We start from the raw sequence: 24,953 nt of genomic DNA, 5'->3' as shown, positions 1-24,953 counted from the left end.
TGAAAACAGGAAGAATGAGACTTGACACATGCAATGGGCACGAATGAAGAGGGTCGAGATAGAAAAAGGGGCAGCCTAATGTACATTTCTCGGAGGCTCGATGGATTACATCGAAGCCAGAAGCACCCTTTTAGCGGCAAAATAATCTTGCTCGAGGCTTTGTACACTCGGTTTTGTTCCCGGTTGTTGGTACACCTATGATGGAACGGGCGATGGAGCAACTAAACGTACAGATGAACAGGCTGACCCGCTTTCTGCGTCGCGCCAGGACCGTCGATCTCCCGGAAGGTATAGCCTATCGACCAAAGGACACAAATAATCGACAGAGCATAATAGGAGGCTTTAGCTATATCTATAGCATACTGTATATTAATGCTAATACATATAGTCATTAAATGTTGGAATTACAGTATCATCTTACAGTTTGTCAACAAGGCGAAAGCCAGCAACCCTTGAGGGCACTAGACATTTCCCTGTCTACAGGCTGTATGCTGGATAGGGTATTATGCTAACCATGTAATAGTAATAATATGATATGAATCTAGTGAGACCAACTGATACATACGTTGTCACTGATAGTGGTTGTACATCAGTAGTTATGATGGCCCTAAGTATGAGTCAGTAGCTTCTACATAGAGCGCTCTAAGAGTACTGACTTTAGCAGAGGAAGATCTTTGTTCTTTAATTCCACAATTATCAATGACGCACCCTCTCCCCGTTTCTCCCCTTAGACAATGAAACCGCAGTCTACACACTAATGCCAATGGTTATGGCTGACCAGCGTGTGTGCGTCTGTGTGTGTGTGTGTGTGTGTGAGGAAGTTGTCAACATTGGTTCCCTGTAGATAATTATCTGACATGTCTGTCTTGTACTTGAAGGTCGGTTTCTGAATTACTCCTCAACTCCCAAGTTTGATGTGAACTACACTTTCACACGAGTCAAGAGAAGTCTACTTCACATTGCTGCCATGTAAGGAATGTTTATTTTTTTATCACTGATTGTTCTAATTGTTCCGTTGTTTTGTTAGAAACCAACCAGACGGCATAATCTCTCCAGCATCTATTTTTATCACGGTGGTGTCTCTGATGAAACTGGGTATCTGGTGTGATGTGTCTCTGTAGGTCTCTGTGTGTCTTGGTGGGTCTCTGTGGGTGTGTGTCTTTCTGTGTGGTTGTGTGTCTTTCTGTGTCTGTGTGTACGCTACATCTATTTGTGTATTGCAGTGCTTGTGAACTTGTTGGTTATTGTGTTGTAGCTGTGGATCAGTGGAGTGCCTGGTCCTACTGCTAAAGAGAGGAGTGAACCCTAACTACCAGGACATCTGCACCTGTCTGCCAGAAACCGGTAGGATACTGGACATAGACATTACTGCATGTTCACTATAGTACTCTGCTGACCCCCTTTGGTAGGGAGGCAGAATTACACCTTTACATTGCAATCACAAATCCCTGCCAGCCCAGTGAACATGGTTTAGTGATGTTGATAATGTTTACCGTATTATATCTGATACTTAATGAATCCCCCTCATCTTTCCTCTCTATAGACAGAAAAGTGTATGGGAAGACTACTAGAATACAATGCAGACGTGAACATTTGCAACAATGAGGGACTGACAGCTGTGAGTATCACTGTGAAGTCATGTGTATAGACAGACCAGTACTGCTGTTAAATTCTGTCATATCTCAGGGATGTAGTTCTATTAAAAATGGTGAACGCAGGTCAAGACTGCGTACAGTAAATGCCATTAACACAATAAAAATGTGTGTATACAGTTTACTTATGTTTATGCCTCTAGATCCACTGGTTGACTGAACGGGCGGAATGAGCTGCTTCATGACCTGGTGCAGCATGTGACTAATGTGGATGTAGAGGATGCCATGGGACAGACCGCCCTTCATGTATCCTGCCAGAACGGACACAAGACTGTGAGTAGATAACACGCTTATATAATATAATAATAATAATATATGCCATTTAGCAGACGCTTTTATCCAAAGCGACTTACAGTCATGTGTGCATACATTCTACGTATGGGTGGTCCCGGGGATCGAACCCACTACCCTGGCGATACAAGCGCCATGCTCTACCAACTGAGCTACAGATCAACCAAGACCTGTATGGAAGTACCAACATTTCCGTAAAACGTTCAGTATACAGTGTTCATCATAGACACAAGGCTGTGAGTGTACAGAACAGGTGTCACTTTTGATATCTCAGAAGTCGTAAAAGGATTGTGTTCATTTGGAACCTTTGCCAGTGTTGTTATATAACCAAGTTTCAAAGTTTATTAATCATAACTTCATGATAAGTTCCATGGTGAATAACATGATGAATACCAGACAGTAGTGTTGATGATGGGTTTGTTTCTCTTCTCACTCTCCCTCTTCCTCATTTGCCTGTGTGTGGTCGATGACGTCATCAGACGGTGCAGTGCCTGCTGGACAGTGGAGCGGACATCAACAGACCTAACTGCTCTGGGGCCACACCCCTCTACTTCGCCTGCAGGTCACTACGTACACTAGTACAGGAATGATGATGCAATACTTCCTCTCATCCTTCTTCCTATTGTCCACTTAGAATTGTAGATGGAGTATGAACTATTCTTTGTCACACATTGGTTCGTCAATTGAAATGCAAAGGTGTTGTTTTGATTCAGTGTGGCTGTAAACATATATTCCACGGCATTGTACAAGGCTATTAATGGGAGGAGGAGTTATTGGAAGAGGAGGAGGAAGCTGGGTGATGGAATATGAAGAGACCAAAGAACAGTGATCACAGCCAGACAACTGTTCAGGGTTATGTCCCAAACTTCAGTAGCACACTCCTATCCCTGTCAGTCCTCTGATGGTCTCTATGCAGCCTGTCTCATTCAGATGATAAGAATAGGCACGAGGAAACTCATCCCTCAGCTTCAGAGAGATGGAGAATGATGAGGTTCCTATTAATTCAGGACATGACAGTGACACCCCAGTCTTCCTTTGAGTGCTATGTATTAAGCTCCACACTCAAACACACGCACGCACATGCAGGGGTGCACACACATGCAGAGACACACACACATGCAGAGACAAATACACATGCAGAGAGACACACATACACAGGATGAGCAGGGTTGGAGACCGCAGTGATCGTATAATCCTCTGATCTTTTGTTTTGATTATGTTTCACTTGTACATTAGTCAGTTCCCATTAAGGAGGCGCAATCTGAAAAGCACTGTGATTAGAACAATTAATCTGCAATGAACTGTGGATAAATGAAATGTTGTTTTCCTGTCAACTGACTGCATGTATATCAGTCGAAATTTAGTGCCTGGCTCACCAGCTAATGTACCTGTCTAGTAAATGAAATAATACACTGAACATCTTGATTTGGTACAAGCCCCTCTCAGATCTCCAACTCTGACTTCAGCCATCTATTGACCACCACCTCTTAACGTTAACCCTTCTCTTCTGAAATGTCATTATGTATTGTTATATAGAGTTTAAACCTTAACCAACACTAACTTGTTATATTTTTTTAGAACTCTGTGTATGTAAGCCTTAGTCATAGTGGCTAGAGTGTTACAGTTAAGTTTACCATTTGTAGGTACAATGATACAGTTGAAGTCGGAAGTTTACATACACCTTAGCCAAATACATTTAACTCAGTTTTTCACAATTCCTGACATGTAATACTAGTAAAAATTCCATGTCTTAGGTCAGTTAGGATCACCACTTTATTTTATGAATGTGAAATGTCAGAATAATAGTAGAGAGAATGATTTATTTCAGCTTTTATTTCTTTCATCACATTCCCAGTGGGTCAGAAGTTTATGTAAACTCAATGAGTATTTGGTAGCATTGCCTTTAAATTGTTTAACTTGGTTCAAACATTTCGGGTAGCCTTCCACAAGCATCCCACAATAAGTTGGGTGAATTTTGGCCCATTCCTCCTGACAGAGCTGGTGTAACTGAGTCAGGTTTGTAGGCCTCCTTGCTCACACACGCTTCTTCAGTTCTGGCCACAAATGTTCAATATGATTGAGATCAGGGCTTTATGACGGCCACTCCAATACCTTGACTTTATTGTCCTTAAGCCATTTTGCCACAACTTTGGAAGTATGCTTGGGGTCATTGTCCATTTGGAAGACCCATTTGCGACCAAGCTTTAACTTCCTGACTGATGTCTTGAGATGTTGCTTCAATATATCCACATAATGTTCCTTTCTCATGATGCCATCTATTTTGTGAAGGGCATCAGTTCCTCCTGCAGCAAAGCACCCCCACAACATAATGCTGCCAACCCATGCTTCACGGTTGGGATGGTGTTCTTCGGCTTGCAAGTCTCCCCCTTTTCCTCCAAACATAACGATGGTCATTATGGCCAAAGAATTCTATTTTTGTTTCATCAGACCAGAGGACATTTCTCCAAAAAGTACGATCTTTGTCCCCATGTGCAGTTGCTACATACAGATACTTTTGTACCTATTTCCTCCAGCATCTTCACAAGGTCCTTTGCTGTTGTTCTGTGATTGATTTGCACTTTTTGCACCAAAGTACATTAATCTCTATGAGATAGAACGCGTTACTTTCCTGAGCGGTATGATGGCTGCGTGGTCCCATGGAGTTTTATAATTGCGTACTATTGTTTGTACAGATGAGCGTGGTACCTTCAGGCACTTAAATTGCTATCAAGGATGAACCAGACTTGTGGAGGTCTACAATTATTTTTTGCTGATTTCTTTTGATTTTCCCATGATGTCAAGCAAAGAGGCACTGAGTTTGAAGGTAGGCCTTGAAATACATCCACAGGTACACCTCCAATTGACTCAAATTATGTAAAGTAGCTTATCAGAAGCCTCTAAAGCCATGACATAATTTTCTGGAATTTTCCAAGCTGTTTAAAGGCACAGTCAACTTAGTGTATGTAAATTTCTGAACCACTGGAATTGTGATACAGTGAATTATAAGTGAAATAATCTGTCTGTAAACAATTCTTGGAAAAATTACTTGTGTCATGCACAAAGTAGATGTCCTTACCAACTTGCCAAAACTATAGTTTGTTAACAAGAAATGTGTGGAGTGGTTGAAAAAGGACTCCAACCATGTAAACTTCCGACTTCAACTGTGTATTTATATATATAATATATATATATATATATATATATATACACTGCTCAAAAAAATAAAGGGAACACTTAAACAACACAATGTAACTCCAAGTCAATCACACTTTTGTGAGATCAAACTGTCCACTTAGGAAGTAACACTGATTGACAATAAATTTCACATGCTGTTGTGCAAATGGAATAGACCACAGGTGGAAATGATAGGCAATTAGCAAGACACCCCCAATAAAGGAGTGGTTCTGCAGGTGGGGACCACAGACCACTTCTCAGTTCCTATACTTCCTGGCTGATGTTTTGGTCACTTTTGAATGCTGGTGGTGGCATTAGACGAAGTCTACAACTCGCACAAGTGGCTCAGGTAGTGCAGCTCATCCAGGATGGAACATCAATGCGAGCTGTGGCAAGAAGGTTTGCTGTGTCTATCAGCGTAATGTCCAGAGCATGGAGGCGCTACCAGGAGACAGGCCAGTACACCAGGAGATGTGGAGGAGGCCGTAGGAGGGCAACAACCCAGCAGCAGGACCGCTACCTCTGCCTTTGTGCAAGGAGGAGTACTGCCAGAGCCCTGCAAAATGACCTCCAGCAGGCCACAAATGTCCATGTGTCTGCTCAAACGGTCAGAAACAGACTCCATGAGGGTGGTATGAGGGCCTGGCATCCACAGGTCGGGGTTGTGCTTACAGCCCAACACCGTGCAGGACGTTTGGCATTTGCCAGAGAACACCAAGATTGGCAAATTCGCCACTGGCGCCCTGTTGCTCTTCACAGATGAAAGCAGGTTCACACTGAGCACGTGACAGACGTGACAGAGTCTGGAGACGCCATGGAGAACGTTCTGCTGCCTGCAACATCCTCCAGCATGACCGGTTTGGCGGTGGGTCAGTCATGGTGTGGGGTGGCATTTATTTGGGGGGCCACACAGCCCTCCATGTGCTCGCCAGAGGTAGCCTGACTGCCATTAGGTACCGAGATGAGATCCTCAGACCCCTTGTGAGACCATATGCTGGTGCAGTTGGCCCTGGGTTTCTCCTAATGCAAGACACTGCTAGACCTCATGTGGCTGGAGTGTGTCAGCAGTTCCTGCAAGAGGAAGGCGTTGATGCTAAGGACTGGCCTGCCCGTTCCCCAGACCTGAATCCAATTGAGCACATCTGGGACATCATGTCTCGCTCCATCCACCAACGCCACATTGCACCACAGACTGTCCAGGAGTTGGCGGATGCTTTAGCCCAGGTCTGGGAGGAGATCCCTCAGGAGACCATCCACCACCTCATCAGGAGCATGCCCAGGCGTTGTAGGGAGGTCATACAGGCACTTGGAGGCCACACACACTACTGAGCGTCATTTTGACTTGTTTTAAGGACATTACATCAAAGTCGGATCAGCCTGTAGTGTGGTTTTCCACTTTAATTTTGAGTGTGACTCTAAATCCAGACCTCCATGGGTTGATAAATTTGATTTCCATTGATATTTTGTGATTTTGTTGTCAGCACATTCAACTATGTAAAGAAAAAAGTATTTAATAAGAATATTTCATTCATTCAGATCTAGGATGTGTTATTTTAGTGTTCCCTTTATTTTTTTGAGCAGTACATATATATATATATATATACAGTGGGGCAAAAAAGTATTTAGTCAGCCACCAATTGTGCAAGTTCTCCCACTTAAAAAGATGAGAGAGGCCTGTGATTTTCATCATAGGTACACTTCAACTATGACAGACAAAATGAGAAAAAAAAATCCAGAGAATCACATTGTAGTATTTTTAATGAATTTATTTGCAAATTATGGTGGAAAATAAATATTTGGTCAATAACAAAAGTTCATCTCAATACATTGTTATATACCCTTTGTTGGCAATGATAGAGGTCAAACGTTTTCTGTAAGTCTTCAGAAGGTTTTCACACACTGTTGCTGGTATTTTGGCCCATTCCTCCATGCAGATCTCCTCTAGAGCAGTGATGTTTTGGGGCTGTTGCTGGGCAACACGGACTTTCAACTCCCTCCAAAGATTTTCTATGGGGTTGAGATCTGGAGACTGGCTAGGCCACTCCAGGACCTTGAAATGCTTCTTACGAAGCCACTCCTTCGTTGCCCGGGCGGTGTGTTTGGGATCATTGTCATGCTGAAAGACCCAGCCACGTTTCATCTTCAATGCCCTTGCTGATGGAAGGAGGTTTTCACTCAAAATCTCACGATACATGGCCCCATTCATTCTTTCCTTTACACGGATCAGTCGTCCTGGTCCCTTTGCAGAAAAACAGCCCCAAAGCATGATGTTTCCACCTCTATGCTTCACAGTAGGTATGGTGTTCTTTGGATGTAACTCAGCATTCTTTGTTCTCCAAACACGACGAGTTGAGTTTTTACCAAAAAGTTATATTTTGGTTTCATCTGACCATATGACATTCTCCCAATCTTCTTCTGGATCATCCAAATGCTCTCTAGTAAACTTCAGACGGGCCTGGACATGTACTGGCTTAAGCAGGGGGACACGTCTGGCACTGCAGGTTTGAGTCCCTGGAGGCGTAGTGTGTTACTGATGGTAGGTGTCATGTTTGTCATTTATTATCATGTCTTGTCCCTGTGCTCCCCATTCTATTCGTTTCCCTCTGCTGGTCTTATTTGGTTCTTTCCCTCCTTCTATCCCTCTCTCTCCCCCTCCCTCTCTCACTCTCTCGCTCTCTCTTCTCTCTATCGTTCCGTTCCTGCTCCCAGCTGTTCCTATTCCCCTAATCATCATTTAGTCTTCCCACACCTGTTCCCGATCCTTTCCCCTGATTAGAGTCCCTATTTATTCCTTTGTGTTCCGTTCCTGTCCCGTCGGTTCCTTGTTTAGTATTCACCATGCTGTGATTGCGTTTCGCCCTGTCCTGTCGTGTTTTTGCTGTGATTGTGTATCGCCCTGTCCTGTCGTGTTTTTTGCCTTCATCAGATGCTGCGTGTGAGCAGGTGTCTCTGTCAACTACGGCCTGCGCCTACCCGAAGCGACCTGCAGTCTGTGGCCGCTTCTCCAGTTATTCCCCTCTACAGACTAGAGGATTTTTGTTATTCCCTGTTTGGACTTAAATAAACTCTGTTTCTGTTAAGTCGCTTTTGGGTCCTCTTTCACCTGCATGACAGAAGGAACCGACCAAGGAATGGACCCAGCGACTACAGACGCTCGTTACACTGCCGTCAAGATCCAAGGAGCCATGCTCGGCAGACACGAGCAGGAATTGTCTGCTGCTCGCCATGCCGTGGAGAACCTGGCCGCTCAGGTTTCCGACCTCTCTGGACAGTTCCAGAGTCTACGTCTCGTGCCACCTGTTACTTCCTGGCCTGCCGAGCCTCCAGAACCTAGGGTTAATAACCCACCTTGCTACTCCGGGCAGCCCACTGAGTGCCGCTCCTTTCTCACGCAGTGTGAGATTGTGTTCTCTCTCCAACCCAACACATACTCTAGAGAGAGAGCTCGGGTTGCTTACGTCATTTCACTCCTTACTGGCCGGGCTCGAGAATGGGGCACAGCTATCTGGGAGGCAAGGGCTGATTGCTCTAACAAGTTCCAGAACTTTAAAGAGGAGATGATTCGGGTTTTTGACCGTTCAGTTTTTGGTAGGGAGGCTTCTAGGGCCCTGGCTTCCTTATGCCAAGGTGAACGGTCCATAACGGATTATTCTATTGAGTTTCGCACTCTTGCTGCCTCTAGTGAGTGGAACGAGCCGGCGCTGCTCGCTCGTTTTCTGGAGGGACTCCACGCAGTGGTTAAGGATGAGATTCTCTCCCGGGAGGTTCCATCAGATGTGGACTCTTTGATTGCTCTCGCCATCCGCATAGAACGACGGGTAGATCTTCGTCACCGGGCTCGTGGAAGAGAGCTCGCATCAACGGTGTTTCCCTGCTCCGCATCGCAACCATCTCCCTCCTCTGGCTTTGAGACTGAGCCCATGCAGCTGGGAGGGATTCGCATCTCGACTAAGGAGAGGGAACGGAGGATCACCAACCGCCTGTGCCTCTATTGCGGAGTTGCTGGACATTTTGTTAATTCATGTCCAGTAAGAGGCCAGAGCCCATCAGTAAGCGGAGGGCTACTGGTGAGCGCTACTACTCAGGTCCCTTCATCTAGATCTTGTACTACTATGTCGGTCCATCTACGCTGGACCGGTTCGGGTGCTACATGCAGTGCCTTGATTGACTCTGGGGCTGAGGGTTGTTTCATGGACGAAGCATGGGTTCGGAAACATAACATTCCTTTCAGACCGTTAGACAGGCCTACGCCCATGTTTGCCTTAGATGGTAGTCATCTTCCCAGTATCAAATTTGAGACACTACCTTTAACTCTCACAGTATCTGGTAACCACAGTGAGACTATTTCTTTTTTGATTTTCCGTTCACCGTTTACACCTGTTGTTTTGGGTCATCCCTGGCTAGTATGTCATAATCCTTCTATTAATTGGTCTAGTAATTCTATCCTATCCTGGAACGTTTCTTGTCATGTGAAGTGTTTAATGTCTGCCATCCCTCCCGTTTCTTCTGTCCCTACTTCTCAGGAGGAACCTGGCGATTTGACAGGAGTGCCGGAGGAATATCATGATCTGCGCACGGTCTTCAGTCGGTCCCGAGCCAACTCCCTTCCTCCTCACCGGTCGTATGATTGTAGTATTGATCTCCTTCCGGGGACCACTCCTCCTCGAGGTAGACTATACTCTCTGTCGGCTCCCGAACGTAAGGCTCTCGAGGATTATTTGTCTGTGTCTCTTGACGCCGGTACCATAGTGCCTTCTTCTTCTCCGGCCGGGGCGGGGTTCTTTTTGTTAAGAAGAAGGACGGTACTCTGCGCCCCTGCGTGGATTATCGAGGCTGAATGACATAACGGTTAAGAATCGTTATCCGCTTCCCCTTATGTCATCAGCCTTCGAGATTCTGCAGGGAGCCAGGTGCTTTACTAAGTTGGACCTTCGTAACGCTTACCATCTCGTGCGCATCAGAGAGGGGGACGAGTGGAAAACGGCGTTTAACACTCCGTTAGGGCATTTTGAGTACCGGGTTCTGCCGTTCGGTCTCGCCAATGCGCCAGCTGTTTTTCAGGCATTAGTTAATGATGTTCTGAGAGACATGCTGAACATCTTTGTTTTTGTCTATCTTGACGATATCCTGATTTTTTCTCCGTCACTCGAGATTCATGTTCAGCACGTTCGACGTGTTCTACAGCGCCTTTTAGAGAATTGTCTCTACGTAAAGGCTGAGAAGTGCTCTTTTCATGTCTCCTCCGTTACTTTTCTCGGTTCCGTTATTTCCGCTGAAGGCATTCAGATGGATTCCGCTAAGGTCCAAGCTGTCAGTGATTGGCCCGTTCCAAGGTCACGTGCCGAGTTGCAGCGCTTTTTAGGTTTCGCTAATTTCTATCGGCGTTTCATTCGTAATTTCGGTCAAGTTGCTGCCCCTCTCACAGCTCTTACTTCTGTCAAGACGTGTTTTACGTGGTCCGGTTCCGCCCAGGGAGCTTTTGATCTTCTAAAAGAACGTTTTACGTCCGCTCCTATCCTCGTTACTCCTGACGTCACTAGACAATTCATTGTCGAGGTTGACGCTTCAGAGGTAGGCGTGGGAGCCATTCTATCCCAGCGCTTCCAGTCTGACGATAAGGTTCATCCTTGCGCTTATTTTTCTCATCGCCTGTCGCCATCTGAGCGCAACTATGATGTGGGTAACCGTGAACTGCTCGCCATCCGCTTAGCCCTAGGCGAATGGCGACAGTGGTTGGAGGGGGCGACCGTTCCTTTTGTCGTTTGGACAGACCATAAGAACCTTGAGTACATCCGTTCTGCCAAACGACTTAATGCCCGTCAAGCTCGTTGGGCGTTGTTTTTCGCTCGTTTCGAGTTTGTGATTTCTTACCGTCCGGGTAGCAAGAACACCAAGCCTGATGCCTTATCCCGTCTGTTTAGTTCTTCTGTGGCTTCTACTGATCCCGAGGGGATTCTTCCTTATGGGCGTGTTGTCGGGTTAACAGTCTGGGGAATTGAAGGACAGGTTAAGCAAGCACTCACGCACACTGCGTCGCCGCGCTTGTCCTAGTAACCTCCTTTTTCGTTCCTGTTTCCACTCGTCTGGCTGTTCTTCAGTGGGCTCACTCTGCCAAGTTAGCTGGTCATCCCGGTGTTCGAGGCACTCTTGCGTCTATTCGCCAGCGCTTTTGGTGGCCGACTCAGGAGCGTGACACGCGCCGTTTCGTGGCTGCTTGTTCGGACTGCGCGCAGACTAAGTCGGGTAACTCTCCTCCTGCCGGTCGTCTCAGACCGCTCCCCATTCCTTCTCGACCATGGTCTCACATCGCCTTAGACTTCATTACCGGTCTGCCTTTGTCTGCGGGGAAGACTGTGAGAGCCGCCAATAAACGCAGGATTAAGAGTCCAAGGTATTGTTGCGGCCAGAGAGTGTGGCTTTCCACTCGCAACCTTCCTCTTACGACAGCTTCTCGTAAGTTGACTCCGCGGTTCATTGGTCCGTTCCGTGTCTCCCAGGTCGTCAATCCTGTCGCTGTGCGACTGCTTCTTCCGCGACATCTTCGTCGCGTCCATCCTGTCTTCCATGTCTCCTGTGTTAAGCCCTTTCTTCGCACCTCCGTTCGTCTTCCCTCCCCCTCCCGTCCTTGTCGAGAGCGCACCTATTTACAAGGTACATAAGATCATGGACATGCGTTCTCGGGGACGGGGTCACCAATACTTAGTGGATTGGGAGGGTTACGGTCCTGAGGAGAGGAGTTGGGTTCCGTCTCGGGACGTGCTGGACCGTTCACTCATCGATGATTTCCTCCGTTGCCGCCAGGATTCCTCCTCGAGTGCGCCAGGAGGCGCTCGGTGAGTGGGGGTACTGTCATGTTTGTCATTTATTATCATGTCTTGTCCCTGTGCTCCCCATTCTATTCGTTTCCCTCTGCTGGTCTTATTTGGTTCTTTCCCTCCTTCTATCCCTCTCTCTCCCCTCCCTCTCTCACTCTCTCGCTCTCTCTTCTCTCTATCGTTCCGTTCCTGCTCCCAGCTGTTCCTATTCCCCTAATCATCATTTAGTCTTCCCACACCTGTTCCCGATCCTTTCCCCTGATTAGAGTCCCTATTTATTCCTTTGTGTTCCGTTCCTGTCCCGTCGGTTCCTTGTTTAGTATTCACCATGCTGTGATTGCGTTTCGCCCTGTCCTGTCGTGTTTTTGCTGTGATTGTGTATCGCCCTGTCCTGTCGTGTTTTTTGCCTTCATCAGATGCTGCGTGTGAGCAGGTGTCTCTGTCAACTACGGCCTGCGCCTACCCGAAGCGACCTGCAGTCTGTGGCCGCTTCTCCAGTTATTCCCCTCTACAGACTAGAGGATTTTTGTTATTCCCTGTTTGGACTTAAATAAACTCTGTTTCTGTTAAGTCGCTTTTGGGTCCTCTTTCACCTGCATGACAGTAGGCTTTGTTACTTTGGTCCCAGCTCTCTGCAGGTCATTCACTAGGTCCCCCCGTGTGGTTCTGGGATTTTTGCTCACTGTTCTTGTGATCATTTTGACCCCACGGGGTGAGATCTTGCGTGGAGCCCCAGATCGAGGGAGATTATCAGTGGTCTTGTATGTCTTCCATTTCCTAATAATTTTTCCCACAGTTGATTTCTTCAAACCAAGCTGCTTACCTATTGCAGATTCAGTCTTCCCAGCCTGGTGCAGGTCTACAATTTTGTTTCTGGTGTCCTTTGACAGCTCTTTGGTCTTGGCCATAGTGGAGTTTGGAGTGTGACTGTTTGAGGTTGTGGACACGTGTCTTTTACACTGATAACAAGTTCAAACAGGTGCCATTAATACAGGTAACGAGTGGAGGACAGAGGAGCCTCTTAAAGAAGAAGTTACAGGTCTGTGAGAGCCAGAAATCATGCTTGTTTGTCGGTGACCAAAAACTTATTTTCCACCATAATTTGCAAATAAATTCATAAAAAATCCTACAATGTGATTTCCTGGATTTTTCCCCCCCCTCATTTTGGCTGTCATAGTTGAAGTGTACCTATGATGAAAATTACAGGCCTCATCTTTTTAAGTAGGAGAACTTGCACAATTGGTGGCTGACTTTGCCCCACTGTATATATGAGAGCTCAGGCAGATTCTAGAGCGTGTCTCCCAGCAGTGTGACAGTCACTACCAGATAATCCTGACCAGTCTAGCAGAGGTGGCCATTACTAATGGACACAAACTCCTCAGGTAATAAACCCTCTGCTAGACTAGGCTCCCAGCCACACCTGAGGCAAATGCATTTATTCAGGCATTTACAACGCAATAAATGTGTAACAGCAACACCACTACCTTAAAGCTAGTCATTTAGGGGTAAATGTTTCTTCTCTTCCGTACTCTCCGTCAGTCTCCTCTCCCGTAGCTACAATGCTCAGATGAAGAGTCTGCTGAGAATCATCTGGATCTTCTGCCATGTCTTCGGCCTGGGCCCTTCCTCTCCCAACAATGAGAATGACATTGGATACAATGGGATCAAGACGCAGCGCCGCCAGGTCTTTAAGGTCAGTATGGGGTTAGTACTGAACCTGAATTCAGATACACAGAGAGATGTAGTACATGGTGTGAATCAGAAGAGGGCATTGAGAGATTGTTCACCATCTATTGATCCCCTGATCCATGACTTGTCCTAGTGCATGACTTTGAGTGTGTGTGTATGTGTGTGTGTTTTTGTTTGTCAGCATCTACCCCTCTCTTTCTTTCTCTTCCTCTTTCTCTTCCTAATTTCTCTCTCTCTCTCTTTTAACATCTGTTTGTCTCTCTCTCACTCGCTCTATCCCTCTTTCTTTTCCCTCTCTCTCCTCTCTCCCCTTCACTTGCTCCCTCTACTTCACTCACTCAGTCTCTTTCCTTGCCTCCCCCTTTCCTCTCTCTCTCTCTGATTTCCTCCAGCCCGTTGGAGTTGCTGTGGCACTCTCTAGATGATGAGTGGTTGGTGTTGATCTCCACAGAGCTGGAGAAGAAAAGGGGAAGGGCCCTTTCAACTCCTCATCCTCGGAGCGAGATCGCCTCTCTTCTCCTCAAGCAACTTGACGATGTCGCCTCCGCCTCCCCATTGCCATCTGCACCGTCGCTGCCACCCTCCATGCCCCTACCCCCTTTTCTGGACCCAGAGGTTGATATGGAAACACGGACGGAGAGGATTTCATCTCTATGACGGCCGAGCGGCTCAGCGAGGTGATCCAGGCCTTCTACATGTGCTGTTCCTGACAGATTCCACAGGGGTGAGAATGACCTCTGACCTCTAACCCAGGGATGGGCAACTCCAGTTCTTCGGAGTCCTAAGTTCTACTGGTTTTCACTTTGGCCTGGCTCTTGATTGAACTCAAGTGCACACACCTGATTTTACAGATCTATATTGGCCTCTAAATGACAGTCAGTGTTCCTCTCATAATCTCCTAGTTTCACAGAGATACTTTGTAACTTCCTCCTTCAGATCCCCTCTGTGTGAGTAGGCCTGGGAAATAATGTAGCTTTAATGTCTCCTCTCCACACACACACACACCTTTCCTGGCCCCCTGGCTAGATAATTACATTTTAATTAGATCATTAAACTCCGCCTAATTGAACGCTGAATAGGATCCACTGTTATTGGCCCTATGCTGCTGTAGTAGAAGAAGATGGCTGTGTTTGTCTTTGTGTTCCCAGGCCTGCTCTTCATTAGCTGATAGCTGGCTGTTCCCCTGTCAGGGAAACACTGTTTCAATAATGCAGGTTATTGTGTTTTGGAGAGGGATCAGATCCACTCATTATAATAGACAGATGCTGCACGACTTATCTCTGTGTTGTGTTCTTCTGAAACACAGCTCCTGGTTATGTAGTGAGTGTGTTCATCTTATTATCTTGCTCCATCTTCTCTTTTTGTCTCCCTCCTCCCTCTTTATCTTGCTCCCTCTGTGTTTCCTTGTCTTTCCTCATCCAGAATGACGTCTCCTCGCTTCATAGAGTTTGTCTGCAAGCATGACGAGGTTCTCAAATGTTTCATAACCAGGTGAGTCCTTTGACAGGATCTTACCCAGACACTTCTTATCAATCTCTCTAACTTAACCTGGCGTTTTTCTCTCTCCATTTCTCTCGCTCTCTCCATTTCTCTCTCTCCTCTCTCTTTCTCCATCCCTCTATCGCTCTCAGGAATCCAAAGATCCTCTTTTCCACTTCCTGTTGGAATGTCCGGAGCTAATGTCCCGCTTCATGCACATAATCAAAGGCCAGGTAAGACCTGTGATTGGCTGGTCTATCAGTCAACTTCCTGGTTGTGTATTTGCTGTAGCTAGGACATACAAGGGCCAAGACAACGTTCCCATGGCCTCTTATTTGCATGCTATGACAGCAGCTTTCTCTCCCCCTCCCTTTCTCTCTTTCTATATATTCCCCTCTCTCTCCCTCTCTCTCCCTCTCTTTATGTCCCTCTGTAGTTCTCCCTCAGGGGACTATGTTGCGTGTGACTTTGAAACACCCGTGTCTTCCAGGCAGGATCATTTAACAACGTTATTGCCATGGCGATAACACTTGTCGTAAGTTCCTTTTATACAGCTTGATAAATTTTAAGTGCCTGTTCTAAGTTGTGTGTAGTGTTCCAATCTCACTCTTCGCTATTCGTATTTGAGCGGCGGACGGCGTGCCAAGCCTCGTCACCTCTGGATTATGTCCCACCTGGGAACAAGAGCCCCTCGTTTTAATTACAGATTTTAACCTGAAGAAGACTATTCCATCTCCACATCTCCCTCTCAGTATGCACAGGAGCCCCGGGGGAAAACCTCTCTCTCTCATTTCTATCTCTCTCCTGCGCTCTCTCTCCCCAGCTCATCTCTCATAGAGAACAAAGACATTCAAACATTATGCAAATATAAATGCCATTCTTCCCCCTCTGCATTCTTTAGACACTGTATTTCAACACTTGAGGCTTTGGAACCATTGGTTTAGACACCGTCGTAGATTTGAAAGTAGAGAGAGAGATAATGAGTTTTGGGAAGTGCTGTGGCTGGTATTTAGTTAGGATAATTATAAGACATAATAAGGCCTTTGAAGTCTTGTAATACATTATAACTGCATCATAATGCACTATACCTGCAGGCTGTAAGTGAAGTGTTATTGTTTGTTCCCCTCGCAGCCCTTCAAGGAGCGCTGTAAGTGGTTCTATGAGCACCTATTTGTAGGACAGCCAGACTCGTACATGGTCCATCGACCTGTCAACGAGAACGACATCCTGCTAATCCAGACTGACCCTCCTACATCCCCAAATGTCTTACACTCCACCCAGCAATGTATCAGTTTGTGTCTCTTTCTCAATGTTTCTCTTTTCTCTCAGAGTCCATATTCAGCAGTAGCCATGAGATGTTCTCCAAATCTACCAATGAAGAGTTCAAACAGGGCATCGCCGTACGATTCCATGGAGAGAAAGGAATGGTGGGTATTATCAGTGTCTATCTGACCTAGGTTCAAATAGTATTTATTTTCTTTTAAAATACTTTAGTTTAGAAACTCATGATTGAACTTGCCTAGCGCAATGGAAACAATGGAATAGTTCCCAAAATGCAAAGAGAATAGGGTACCATCTCAAATGACCCGTGCTTAGTCCTAGCAACACTTTATTAGTGCAGGATACAGGGTCCCATTTCAGCCCATGCTCATTTATCAGTAGACCTTTAGTTGACCTGTGACCTTTGTGTCCAGGGCCAGGGTGTGGTGAGGGAGTGGTTTGACGTCCTGTCCAATGAGATCATCAATGCAGACTATGGCCTCTTCACCCAGTCAGCGGACGGTGAGACACTTTTCGATTGGCTGATGAGATGTTTGTGTTTTTTGTGTGTGTGTGTCACAGGCACCACGTTCCAGCCCAACAGTAACTCGTCAGTGAACCCTGATCATCTGAACTACTTCCGGTTTGCGGGTCAGATCCTGGGGTTGGCTCTTGACCACCGTCAGCTGGTCAACATCTACTTCATCTGCTCCTTCTACAAACACATACCCGGTAACACACAGACACACCCACGTTCTACAGTGGGTTGTTAACATGATGTAATGTGCGGACAGGAATCCCAGTGAACTACCAGGGTGTATCCTCTGCTTGAGCAGGTTGTTACATTTGTAGCTGGGTTATAATAGAGTTGTTAGTATTTTTACAGGGATATTACAGTGATGCTACAGGGTTGTAACAGTATGGGTGCTGTCTGTGTGTCCTGGCATCCCAGTGAACTACCAGGACGTCTCGTCCATCGATCCAGAGTATGCCAAGAATCTGCAGTGGATCCTGGACAACGACATCAGCGACCTGGGACTGGACCTAACCTGCTCTGTGGAAACAGACTTGTTCAGCGCCATGGAGGAGGTGCCACTCGAACCTTGCGGGACTAGTTTCATAGTCACCCAGGACAACAAGGTGAGCCAGCCGATCACAGAAGGAGGATCTGAAACTCCTAATTCCTAGCATTTGTTTTGTTGCTCTCAACATCAACTAGGTGAGAATAGCAGATGATTGACATGTCAAACAGAAGGAAGTTGTGATGTAGACTGCACTCCCTGTATTCTCTACCACTTATGACCTTATATGATTAATATGTAATGTGTATATGATGTGCGTGGTTGCCTGTGTTTGAGAAAGTTATTATTATTATTATTATTATTAAAGTTCATTTGGAATTTGAGTGTGTAGTACCACAGGTGGCCTGCAGGTGGTAATATTCTGTAAGGAAGAAGCTTGTGAAACGAGACTTGTTAGATGGCTGCCCAAAGATCAATCATACTCTACATAGTGAATGTTCCCTATATAAACCTCTCTCTCTCTCTCCTCTCTGCTCTCTTCTCTCTCTCTCAGGCAGAGTATGTCCAGTTGCTGACAGAGTTGAAGATGACTCGAGCCATCCAACCCCAGATAAATACTTTCCTGCATGGGTTCCACACCTTCATTCCCCCCTCCCTCATCCAGCTCTTTGATGAATATGAATTGGTTAGTGTCCTTTTCTTCTCTTCTCCTTTTGCCTGTGTTCAACTCCCTTCTCCTTTACCTCTCCTCTCTCGCTTTTCCTCTCTTCTCCTGTCCACTGTCCTCAACTCTCTTCCCCTCATCTCTTTCTCTGCTCTCACCCCCTCTTACCCATTATCTTTTATTCTCATTCTCTGCTCTCTGCTCTCGCTTGCTTGCCTAGCGGGATCTGACGTCTGATGCAGGGATTGATTGGCCTTGTCTGGCTCAGGGATGTCAATGGGATGTTGGGGTCACCTTGAGGCCTCTCGCCATCGCCCAGCTCAGATCAGATTTGTTTCTGTGTGTGTCGGCAAAATCCATGTCCTCACTAGTCCCTGGATCGATAGGGTACCATGGCGATTATCTGGCCCGCCGTGTGTTATTGGACATGTGTGTGCAGTCACACGGTCACACGGTCACAGCTCGCCTGCTGACAACACTCAGGCTCAGTGGGGAGGAGAGTTTAGCTCTGTTTACCACTGGACCACCTGTGTTCAGTTGAGTTAGAAAAACACCCTTGTTTCTTTGTCAACATGATTTTGAACAGAAGAAGCATTAAGTTATGTTTTATATGTCTGTTGTATATGATACAGTTGAAGTCGGAAGTTTACAGACACCTTAGCCAAATACATTTCAACTCAGTTTTTCACAATTCCTGACATTTAATCCCTAGTAAATAATTCCCTGTCTTAGGTCAGTTAAGATCATCACTTTATTTTAATAATGTGAAATGTCAGAATAATAGTAGAGAGAATGATTTATTTCAAGTTTTATTTCTTTCATCACATTCCCAGTGGGTCAGAAGTTTACATACACTCAATTAGTATATGGTAGTATATCGCCTTTAAATTGTTTAACTTGGGTCAAGCATTTTGCGTAGCCTTCCACAAGCTTCCCACAATAAGTTGGGTGAATTTTGGCCCATTCCTCCTCTGACAGAGCTGGTGTAACACAGTCAGGTTTGTAGGCCTCCTTGCTCGCATATGCTTTAACTTCCTGACTGATGTCTTGAAATGTTGCTTCAATATTTCCACATAATCTTCCTTCCTCATGATCCCATTTATTTTGTGAAGTGCACCAGTCCCTCCTGCAGCAAAGCACCCCCACAACATGATGCTGCCACCCCCGTGCTTCACGGTTGGGATGGTGTTCTTCGGCTTGCAAGCCTCCCTCTTTTTCCTCCAAACAGAACGATGGTCATTATGGCCAAACAATTCCATTTTTTGTTTCACCAGACCAGAGGACATTTCTCCAAAAAGTACGATCTTTGCCCCCATGTGCAGTTGCAAACCGTAGTCTGTCTTTTTTATGGCGGTTTTGGAGCAGTGGCTTCTTCCTTGCTGAGCGGCCTTTCAGGTCATGTCGACATAGGACTCGTTTTGCTGTGGATATAGATACTTTTGTACCTGTTTCCTCCAACATCTTCACAAGGTTATTTGCTGTTGTTCTGGTATTGATTTGCACATTTCACACCAAAGTAAGTTAATCTCTTGGAGACAAAAACGCGTCTCCTTCCTGAGCGGTATGACGGCTGCGTGGTCCCATGGTGTTAATACTTGCATACTATTGTTTGTACAGATGAACCTGGTACCTTTAGGCACTTGGAAATTGCTCCCAAGGATGAACCAGACTTGTGAAGATGTACATTTCTTTTTCTGAGGTCTTGGCAGATTTTTTCCCCCCCATGATGTCAAGAAAAAGAGCACTGAGTTTGCAGGTAGGCCTTGAAATACATCCACAGGTACACCTCCAATTGACTCAAATTATGTAATTTGAGAAGTTTGATGCCATTCTGATGTCATCAGAGTCTTCTAAAGCCATGACTTAATTTTCTGGAATTTTCCAAGCTGTTTAAAGGCACAGTCAACTTAGTGTATGTAAACTTCTGACCCACTGCAATTGTGATACAGTGAATTCGAAGTGAAATAATCTATCTGTAAACAATTCTTGGAAAAATTACTTGTGTCGTGCACAAAGTAGATATCCTTACCGACTTGCCAAAACTATAGTTTGTTAACAAGAAATTTGTGGAGTGGTTGAAAAACAAGTTTTAATGACTCAAACCTAAGTGTATGTAAACTTCCGACTTCAACTGTACATGTGTCCTGACTACTACTCCATTTAACCTCTGTCTGGTCTGGTCTGGTCTGGTCTCGTCCTGTCTTGTCTCTTGCTTGCTGCTGCTTTCTGGGATGCCAGAGATCGATGGACTGGCACAGAATACACCAGTGGCTATGACCTGGGGGAACCTGTCATCCAGGTGAGTTAGCTCTCACCGGGCAGGACTCTTTTTAATGTAACTCCACCTCATCAGAGAGCAGGACACTGTTTACTAGAACAATTCCAATTTAGAGAGATGTACCACAGGCTTGGCTGATCCTACAGAGATCTTAACACCTCCTCCCAGGCTGGCTTAGTGGTTTAAAGCTGATTCTCTTGTCAGATTCTCTTATCTTACAGTGTTTTTCATTTGGTGTAATGTGGATTCTCTTGTCTTGTAGTGGTTCTGGAAGGTGGTAGAAAGCCTTACCCAAGAGGAGAGGGTCCTACTGTTGCAGTTTGTCACTGGCAGGTGAATTTCTAATTAGTCAGTGCGTGAGTTTTTCACATAAGGCCATTGTAAGAGCTGATCAATGATCCGTCACTTACTCTCACTCCTGTCCTGTCTAATTCCTTTCTCATGTCTCTGTTAGTTCCAGGGTACCTCATGGTGGCTTTGCCTTTCTGATGGGAGGTAGTGGTTTACAGAAGTTCACTATTGCCTCTGTAACATACACATCAAACCTACTGCCTACCTCCAGCACCTGGTGAGGACCGCACTCACGTATATGCTCACACACATGCTCTCACTCGCTGTCACCCACTAGAGAGAGCAGCATGCTGACAGAAAAAGCACTAGAGGGCAGTATGGTTCCTCTGTCTCCTTTTGCTTCTGGAGGTGTGTGTGTGTGTGGCTTTAGTGCACTGGTATAGGAGAGGGAAAAACAGGGAGGGGTTTCTGCATGTTGGATAGAAAGGACAGGTACTGTAGTTCTCATCGCTGTAGGTCTATACTTTGGCAGGTAGAAATCACCACTGTACTGTATACTACAGCAGCTGGATATGAGACATAATGACATGCCATCAATCTGCAGTGAACCACAAGATACTACATTGACCATGATGTTCCTCCCACAGCATCAACATGATGAAACTCCCAGAATACCCCAGCCAGGAGGTCCTACGGGACAGGCTGCTGTTTGCACTGCATTGTGGGAGTTACAGGTACACCATGGCGTGACGCTGGCTGCAGCTACGTCTCAGCGGGACTTCTCTGGTCCATGCACACGAGTGTGTGTGTGTGTGTGCGTGTGTGTGTGTGCGCACATTGGCATGGACACACATCAGTGCAGGGAAACCATTTAACACTTCCTAATCCAGATATATTTCACCTAACTATGTGGCATATTTCACCCAACTATGTGGCATATTTCACCTTTCTATGTGGCAGTTTGTTTTAGCTGGGTATATTCTACAGCCAGAGCAAGGTATGATTTTTAGGCCTCCCGGGTGGCGCAGTGGTTAAGGGCGCTGTACTGCAGCGCCAACTGTGCCACCAGAGACCCTGGGTTCGCGCACAGGCTCTGTTGTAACCGGCCGCGACATTGAGGTCCGCACAATTAGCCTAGCGTCGTCCAGGTTAGGGAGGGCTTGGCCGGTAGGGATATCCTTGTCTCATCGCGCACCAGCGACTCCTGTGGTGGGCCGGGCGCAGTGCGCGCTAACCAAGGTTGCCAGGTGCACGGTGTTTCCTCCGACACATTGGTGCGGCTTGGATGTGCGCTGTGTTAAGAAGCAGTGCGGCTTGGTTGGGTTGTGTATCGGAGGACGCAGTTGTAGAGATTCTACAAAATACTAAAACAATTGGATACCCCGAAATTAGGGGGGGAAAAAGGGCTAGAATTCAACAACAACAAAAAAGGAATGATTTTCATAAGATAAAAAAGCTCCCAAAGCTCTGAACTGCCAAAAACATGTTACCACAACAACTTATCCACTACAGACTGGCTGCACAGCATCCCTCCCACAGCATGAAGCCAGTCAGCTGCCTTCCTCTCCTTTGACATTCTTCTCCTGTATCATATGGAATGATCTGGTTGGTGTGTATTTCAGAATTGAAGGGGGAGTCTATAATGATATTAAGTTAAGGGGGTGTGGCCAGGTGGCTTTACATGTGTTTACCAGGGAGGTAGTTGTAAAAAGGTGAAGAGTCTAGTCTGCGAGTGACAAACACTAATGCAGAAAATGCTCATTTGTCCTGGGAATAGGTACATAAACGATTCCCAAAATGAATAGAAGCGTTAACGGTGCTTACAGGCGTTTACCCCCCGCTACAGTACACCCCTGATCTTCACAGCTGCCTAACCACAACTCCCTCACCCTATAAGGTGCACCTCTCATGTGGCTCTACTTTGTGAGATTCTTCAGTTTAGTGTCATTCTGTTGTATTGGAATGTGTAAGTCTGTCATCTGTAGCTGTATTTCTGTGTCCTTGTAGTGATCATTAGTGCCCAGTTTTTCAGAAGTTATCTATCCGGATTTCGCCTATCGGAAATGATTAAATGCATAGAAATATAATGAATAAAAATATAATGAATAGAACAGACGAATCATTCACTTCTATTCATTCTATTTCTATGTTTTTAATCCTATCCGGTTAATAAACCTTTGAAAAACTGGGCCCAGTACTCAGTCATCCCTTTCTATTGTATCTGACTGGCAGGACTTTCTCTGTGCTTCCCAAATGGCTCCGTAGTTCCTATATAGTGCATTACACTGTTGTTTTAAATGTATGACTTATTTTGCAATTTTAATCAGATGTTGTATCGTATACAGAGCCTTTATACATATTTTCGCTTATTACTCATTGTTTAAACTTGTCCATCACCCCCCCCGTACACAAACTGTTAGTGAGTGATTGTGGGAGAGCATTGAGCAATACACAAGCTTGTGTGAGTGAGGGCATGCTGGTAAAGTGCATAGTGGGTGGATGTGTGTGTGTGGCATGTGCTGTGTTGGGTCTGAGATCAGCAGGGCTACCTGTGCTAAACGGTTTCCTCAGCACTCTCTCTCAAACACAACCTCTGCTCCATCTCTCTCAGACAGACACACTGTGACCAAAGCCACATTCTAAACATGAATGTTCTGTTCCCCATAGCAATGCTGCATCCTGCATACAATCTGCCCTTCCAAGCTCTACCTTAAACACAGCCTGGCTGGTTCACCATGGCAACGCCAACGTCTGGTTGAGTACACACACACAGGCAGCGCAGCATGGACAGGCCCAGGGCTGGCTGAGATGTGGACCCGGCATATGTCCCCTTGGCAACCCAGAGCGACTGAGCAGACAGAGAATGTAAAAGTGGTTGAATATGTGGGTAGAACATGGAGAGCGGGAGAGAAAAGGTGTCCATTACATTCTACCACATACTTTTGCCACACTAACATGCACTCTCATCATTCAGTTAATTTAATTAGCTAACTATTCATCCTCACCCTCCAGTCTCCTACCTGGACCTGTGTGACACATTCAGGTGATAACACAGCACACACACACACACACACACACGCACACGCACACACACACACTGCTTTAGACACTGTCAGGTGATACCACTGCACTATAGAGTAGATTCTTACCTTTGACCTCCAGAGTTCTTCATCTGGCTGGTTGAGGTTTTTCTGATTGCTGTGTCCTCAGGCAGAGATAAATGTGCTCCTCTGGCCGGCATCTGGAGTTATTACCTCTGCATCCTCACACACTGATTAAATCTGCTGTGTTCACCCTTTCTCTGTTTCTTATACACACACAACCACTGACTGCGTACATGTCCTCTACTGTAGTACAAACTGCACAAAGCAATGAGGCTGAAAATGTGGTTGTGTAGATTGTCACTCCCCTTCGGCTTGTTCTAGTGCAGACACTGGGGCATATTTCACCAAGACAATGACCTGCAGGCAGAGCGCTACAGAGAACTATCTTCACGTGGACAGATTTTGGGGTGGAATCAGCTCTCTTGCTTCACCTGTTCCTCTCTACTACAGTGTACAGTGCTTTCAGAAACTTTAAATTAATTCAATTGAGATTTCTTTGTCACTGGCCTACACCCAATACTCCATAATGTCTAAGTAGGATGATGTTTTTAGAATTTTCTTCACATAAGTTGCATGGACTGTGAGCAATAATCGTGTTTAACATGATTTTTGAATGACTACCTCATCTCTCTACCCCACACATACAATTATCTGTAAGGACCCTAAGTTGAGCAGTGAATTTCAAATACAGATACAACCACAAAGACCAGGGGATTTTCTAATGCCTCGCAAAGAAGGACACTACTGTATTGGTAGATGGGAGAAAATAAAAGCAGACATTTAATATCCCTTGGAGCATGGTAAAGTTATTCATTACACTGGAGGGTGTATCAATTCACCCAGTCACTATAAAGATACAGGTAGTCTTCCTAACTAAGTTTCCGGAGAGGAAGGAAACCTCACTGGAATTTCACCATGAGACCAATGGTGACTTTAAAAAAGTTACAGTACCTAGTTTAATGGCTGTGATAGGAGAAAACTGAGAATGGATCAACAACATTTTAGTTGCTCTGTAATATTAACCTAATTGACAGAGTGAAAAGGAAGCTTGCACAGACTAAAAATATTCCAAAACATGCACCCTATTTGCAACAATGTACTAAAGTAATACTGCAAAGAAATGTGGCAAAGCATTTCACTTTTTCTCCTGAATACAAAATGTTATGTTTGGGGCAAATCCAATACAACACATTACCGAATACCACTCTCCATATTTTCAAGCATTGTGGTGGCT

The 24,953-nt window shown here is 45.6% G+C and overlaps 1 pseudogene; it reads left to right on the top strand.

Annotated features, from left to right (window-relative positions):
- On the top strand, positions 1-24,627 carry LOC123997321 (annotated as a pseudogene).
- Positions 24,628-24,953: the final 326 nt, after the last annotated feature.

The sequence above is a fragment of the Oncorhynchus gorbuscha genome, linkage group LG15 (genome assembly GCF_021184085.1).
Source record: "Oncorhynchus gorbuscha isolate QuinsamMale2020 ecotype Even-year linkage group LG15, OgorEven_v1.0, whole genome shotgun sequence".
NCBI classification, from domain to species: Eukaryota; Metazoa; Chordata; class Actinopteri; order Salmoniformes; family Salmonidae; genus Oncorhynchus; species Oncorhynchus gorbuscha.
Note: the sequence above shows the minus strand (reverse complement) of the source record. Positions and strands in the feature narration are given on the sequence as shown.